Source organism: Amblyomma maculatum, chromosome 9 (genome assembly GCF_055883805.1).
Source record: "Amblyomma maculatum isolate TAMU_Amacu chromosome 9, ASM5588380v1, whole genome shotgun sequence".
NCBI classification, from domain to species: Eukaryota; Metazoa; Arthropoda; class Arachnida; order Ixodida; family Ixodidae; genus Amblyomma; species Amblyomma maculatum.
The window spans coordinates 99,916,329-99,922,708 of NC_139352.1; the positions used below are offsets into that span (position 1 = coordinate 99,916,329).

At 43.5% G+C, this 6,380-nt stretch overlaps 2 pseudogenes; one reads left to right on the forward strand and one right to left on the reverse strand.

The window, feature by feature from the left end:
* The first annotated feature begins 260 nt into the window (after positions 1-260).
* Positions 261-1,287, forward strand: LOC146180031 (uncharacterized; annotated as a pseudogene).
* A 3,256-nt stretch (positions 1,288-4,543) lies between these two features.
* On the reverse strand, positions 4,544-6,099 carry LOC146180032 (uncharacterized; annotated as a pseudogene).
* Positions 6,100-6,380: the final 281 nt, after the last annotated feature.

The following is a 6,380-nucleotide window of genomic DNA, read 5'->3' on the forward strand; positions in this document are numbered from 1 at the left end:
CGCTGTCTCTCATCTCTACATATGCCTCGTATCTACGACGTGTACATGTGGGAATAAATGTTTCTACCATCGCCACCAGGGGCAAATGTGTTTTTATTTTTCGTTCAGTGAGCCACCCCAGACGTCACCCTGCTGCTTTTCTTGCAGCTCCCTAGTGCCCTGCTACGATGTTCCAAGGTTTTGTTTTGCTTTTTTTTTCTGCACATGATGCACGCAACATTTATTTTGTTACAGGGATTGCAGTCCAGACAGACGTAACAATGACCGATATTGAAGCCTTGGAGGAGCAGTGTTTAGCACTCAATGAGCGACTTTACGCAGCACAGAATGAGAACAAGCTGCTGGATTTGACAGAAGATTTCCTCAAATGCAACGACAAAAAGGTTGTCTTCTACACTGGGTTGGCCAACTTCACCATTCTTTATGCACTGTTCAGTATCATAGAGGGGTTTGTCTATCACAGTGCAAACGACAGCTTGGCAAAATTTCAAGAGTTCATGATTTATATGATGAAGCTGAAGCTAAACTTGCACATCAGTGACCTTGCTTTCAGGTTTAGTATTTCAGATGCCACAGTCTCGCGCATCTTTGACAAATGGCTCCATGCTACCTACAGGCGTCTTAAGCCTCAAACTGTGTGGCCACAACGAAGCAGTTTGAAGCGCACAATGCCACAATCATTTTATGATTCTTTTGTTGAAAATGTTGCGGTAATAATTGACTGCTTCGAGATAAAGATTGAGAGACCATCTTCGTTCGTATACCCAGGAGTGAGATATGGTCTCAATATAAAGGAAGTAATACAGCAAAGTACTTAATTGGCATTGCTCTACAGGGTATTGTCAACTTCATATCTGAAGGATGGGGAGGGCGCTGTAGGGACCAGAACATAACTGAGCACAGTGGTCTTTAGACAACCTACTTCCAGGAGACAAAGTGCTTGCGGACCGAGGGTTCAATGTTGCTGAAAGCGTCGGCTTCTACTGTGCTCAACTTCATGTTCCAGCTTTTACAAAAGGAAAAAAGCAACTATCAGCAGCAGATGTTCTGACCATTCGGAAACCAGCAAATGTCAGAATCTATGTTGAAAGAGTTATCGGGCTGATCAGAAATAATGATGTGATTCTGAAAGCCACGCTGCTCATCGATTACGTTGTTTGTAGACCTGGAGACAATCTCACACCTCTCGAAAAAATAGTCACTGTTTGCTGCGCCATTTCTAATCTATGCCCTTCAATAGTTGCATCGCTAAAAGCGACATACCAAGTTCCTCCTTCGGCTGGGTAATGATAATGGAAGTTTTGGCTTTGAGCAACTTTTCTTCCTTTTCACCAATTATTTCACCTTACAGGGCGAATTTAAATACTAAGCGTGCTGCAATTTTTGAAATAGAGGCAATGCTGGTAGAATATTTATGGCAAACGTCCAAGGTGGAGTAGATTTGTAACAAGGGAGCAATTGGATTGGTTTGTGGGGTTTAACGTCCCAAAGCTACTCAGGCTATGAGAGACCGTAGTAGAGAACTCCAGAAATATTGACCACCTGGGGTTCTTTAACGTGCACCGACATCGCACAGCACACGGGCGCCTTGCTTGTCGCCTCCAGTAAGGGAGTAATTATTCATTGACATCCAGGTAGTGATGATACTCCACAAAAGCATACAATTTAATGAACCACTTCCTGATAGCATATTTGAACGTCAGAAAAGAGAGACAGGAGCAGCTAGTGGTAAACACTTCAATTTACCAGTGTGTCGCAATAGCCATGGACAACGTCTAATCGTGTTCAATGGAGCTTTGATTTGGAATGACATTCCTAATGATATTAAAATGAGAAAAAAGTTTTTGGAAACTATGAAAACGTTCCTGATGAACATGGGAAGTTATGGTGTGAATCGCGTTTTTTTAAGTGTATTGTGTTCGCTTTCCTTGTTTTCTCTTAATGTGTTGCGAATTTCTGACGTTTATTTCATGAATGGAATGTGTGTGTCTTCCTGTGCTGCAGTTATGTTGCATTGTATTGTATTGAGTATGGACCCGACACTAGCCCTTGGCTATGGGTCCAAAATCAGTGCATATTCTATAGTAAAGTTATTGTTTCAAATAGAAAAAAAAACACGGACCACCGTCTTTCCGAAGCAGTCACTCTACCAACTGAGTTAACCAGGACGGTCAGCAGGTGAAATTTCCTTTGTAGCCGTGTTGCTGCGCTTGGGCAGATGTCAGTTAGTAATTGCTCCCTTATTAGATTCAATGCTATCGCAGATATGTATGGCATCTGTGTGGTTGCTCCTCAATTTTGTGTCAGTGTTTTTGTCAGTTCCTGCTCAAATTTTCATGATCTAAATGTGTACAATCTCGTCATGGCAAAGGTGAAATGTTTCTGTTAGAGCGGCAGTAAACAAAATGTGGCAAAATTGACATTACGCCTTCTTTTTGATCTTTTTCAGGTGTGCCATACTGTGGCCTGCAGTGATTGTAAACATATGCAAATATGAATTTGTCTTACTCGTGTTTCATGGCCAAAAAACAAGTAGGGCTATCATGCACCAGACCCTAGGTTACATCTCTGTTTTGTGTTTATGAACTGTAGTTGTTCAAATTTATGTCTTGGATAAGAGATTTGCTTCTTTTAGAAACCCCAAAATACAGGACATATCAGAAAGCACATTTTCACTTAAACGTAATGATGGGTGAAAGGGAATGTGTTCACAATAAAAGAGCGTAATATGTTTTTTCTTCGTGCTTCAAGTTGTGAGCATAATATTAAAATGTGGTTTGTGATTAGCTCATCTCCACATGCATCATGAAAAGCTTGTCCTGTTTTGTTAGTATGAAGTTGTGTTAGATGGTTGTGTCCTATGCAGAGATGACATCAACTCGCTTCATTTTACAACACACATCTGTTCTCTTGTTACCTTTAATTCTGACGTGGCTAGGGTCCCAGCAGAATTTTATGTTCCATCCTTGAGCTGCTACTGTTATATTGTGTATGACGTCTCCAAGCACCGGTGTGACTGAATATTGAGTTTTAAGGGCAGTGAGTGCATTTGAAGACCGTTTGTCATTCTGCCTGTGATGATCTTTCATTATTTTTTACAGCAACTTAGATGGTATAATTGTTTTCCTGTCCTTGTCAATGCTCATAATGTACACCACCATGTATTTTTATAACTTTGTGATGGTTGTAGATGGACGCAGATAAAATGGTTTTACAACTCAGCTTGAACACATTTTTGTATTCTGTTTGCCAGCTGAACTTTGCATAGAAAGCACAATGACACAGAGGGATTGCAAAAAAATGCTTTATTGAGATTGCAAGTGCTGGTTATTCCGAACATAACAAACGTTTCATAGTCTTTGCAGCAAATTTCTTCACATTGGTCAAATCCATTGCATTGACAGGCACAGCTTTGGAGACAAAGAGAAAACCTGAACTGTAATAAAAAAGGAGAGAGAAAAGACTAATCACTCTTGTTTTCTTTACACTGAGGACAAAACCACTTTTTTGATCTTGGCTTGCGCTTGCGTCCAACACACGAAAAGTGCAACCACTTGTACTGGCATTACGCACTGTTTTTGTCTCAATCATTTTGCCTGTATATGGTCCACGGCAAAAAACGTATTGTATCCCGCCAGATGGCTTGTCTTTAAGAGTGCTTTATTGCCTGGTATAATAGCGGCTGAACAGCTCGGGTAAAATTACCTTCTCAAAAAATTGCCTTGCTCGAGCAAACACGTTGGTACAAAACAGGTCGTCACGTATTATTCTTTCTATGTGTAATACTTTCGGCCCCCACACCACAAAGTCGCACAATTAGAACTGGCACACAGTAATCTGGGTCTGGATTTGATAGTAATAAGCGTGACCTTCGTGAAGTTTAAGTTTTCCATTGGGATCACTCAAACATGATTTGTTGGTAAGAGATCTCCTTGGCATCTTTCAGCAAAAACGGGCACTTGAATTTCACGACACCTTTTCCACAGCAGCTGCATGAGACAATGACATCTGGTGACGCGCCTACAAAGGGGTATGTAGGTGGTGGTGGTGAAAACGTTTATTGTATATTTGGAGGTTTTACGCGGAGCCTTAAGGACCTCGGCCTTACAATACTGGGTGGAGACCCTAGTTGCCGCCGCCTGCGCACGCCGCGTTAAGGTCCTTTGGGCCTGTAGGTCGCAGCAGCCGAGCATGGTCGCCTCCCTGTCCTCCTGGCAAGGGTTAGGGATGGGGGAAAGGGATGGGTTCGTTGGCAGGCCCATACCATGTGGTAGGTGTCCGCCACCTCCCCACAGTACTGGCACTGGCCAGTGAATTGGGAGTCAAAATGTTTAAGTACTGCCGGGCACAGCATCGTGTTAGTGTAGTGCTCAGGTGCAACCCAGACCTTCGGCACTGGAAGGCCTGATAATTGGTAGCTTCTTTAGCTACATAAGCATAGAAAGCATCTCGCTCATGGCCCAAACTCCACATGATGGCAGGAACATTCAAACAATGTTTTTCAGGGTAGCATAATGATGCTAACAGTGACAAGCTCGGGCTGTTAACACTTGTGTGGCACAAACTTTTCATCCCTGAAGTTGTCACTCTGCCAGCCCGGTAAAGAAACCAATCTTCCGAGTTGCTCTGGCCTCTTGTTGCACCCTCAACTCTCGTCACTGTTTCCTCTCGAATTGAGATTGTGGACATAAAGTTGTTGGCCTTTTCTAGAAGCACTGCAAGACTATCAGCCAAATTATCCTCATGGTACAACTTTCTGAAGTGAGAAGGCTGTGTTTCGACCGGCTCCTGGAATCTCTCACAATATTGTGGCAGCACTGCAAATATTGCGGGTGCAACACTGGTGCTTTTGAAAGCGCTGTAGAGGTCTCTAAGTTCTTAGGTTGGCGGTAGAATATCCATCCGTTTCTTCGCTTCTGTCTCGGTTAAACTGCTGTTGTTGACCAAATTGTCCAGCTTTCGCTTTCTCATCCTAGATGAAGGGAAGTCGATATCTTTGAGCCTCTTGAACTGCACCTTTGCACCTATGCAGGAAGCCAGATGTTGCTTTTTGAGGTGCAGCTAGTGGGGCTTTTCATTCTTACACCTGTTGCAACTGCATTGAGGCAGGCCCCAATATGGAAACATGCCTCTCCCGTTCCTGCCATACAGGTGCAATGAGCTGCGAGCACCACCCCACTTTCTTTACAAATGATCCACACCTGTAGATGCTGGTCTCGCAACCTTTGTAAGTGATTCACCTGAAACAGAAATGTGGCAAGGAACATATTAATGTTGGATTCATTTCTGCACGGGCGTACGGTCGCTGCAGATCTTATCGCGCTACTTAACCGGCAACAGCTACGAGCTTGATTAGTTAGGGAAGCACACAAACATCGCGCGACGCGACAGATAAGAATTTGTTGGTCGGCAAATCTTAGGCGAGCGATATGTTTTTTACCGGACGACCGTTTATTTTTCATGCAATAACTTGGTAGGTTTGCAAACTGAACAATGTGTACGAGTAAAAAATAATGACAAGTGGTGTCATCTCACATTGTCGAGGTACTGTACATGTGTGAAGAAACGATTTTCTAACTTCACAGGTTATAAACATTCTTTTTTACTTTACACTCGGTCACGTTTGGACTGAGTAAACCTTACTTTTCTTTCTCTCGACCACTCTCTCTCTAAAAAAAGTCTTGCTGCTTACCTCTCCAAGAAGAACCACCTTGTCATCTTGGAGCTGTTTTGCTGACAGGCTCTTTACGAACCGCTAGTAAAATAATTGTGCTTCGGTCGACTTAAAGGCCTTCATTTATTCTAGAGTCAAAACGTTCGCAGAAAAAACAAGGTAGTTGACGGTGTCACCGTGCGAAATCTCCGGGAACAAGTCAACATCGGTTGATGTCGTCGCAAAGTCACACTTTTTCCGAGTACCATACGCGCTCTGACACCGTAAGCTCTGAATGGTAGGTAGCGTTTAAAGGTTGCTTGCTGATAACCGGCGGCATTTACCCCAAAGCAGAACGCACAAGGAAACGCGCGCGCGGCTCACCTACCATGCTGCGTTTCCGACTCGGCACTGTTGACAACTGACAGCACCAGCTTCACCAGCATGGCCGTCGCAGCGTGCGCCGCTGAGCACGAAGTCACGTGAAAGCCATGTAAAGCTAAAAAAGTATCGAGGTTAGCAAACCGTTTTCTACCTCGAGATAATTCTTCTCTTATATGCTCGCTCCCATCTAACGTCAATTGGCATTCGTGGCGGGAAAGAGGACGCCCATTTCTGATGGAAATTAAAGTTGTGCACCCAACCAACCAATCCGTCTTAAATTGGTTCACAGGAAAGAAAAGGTGTAGTATCTATCACACTTGTTCTGTGGGTGCCGTAAGGGAAG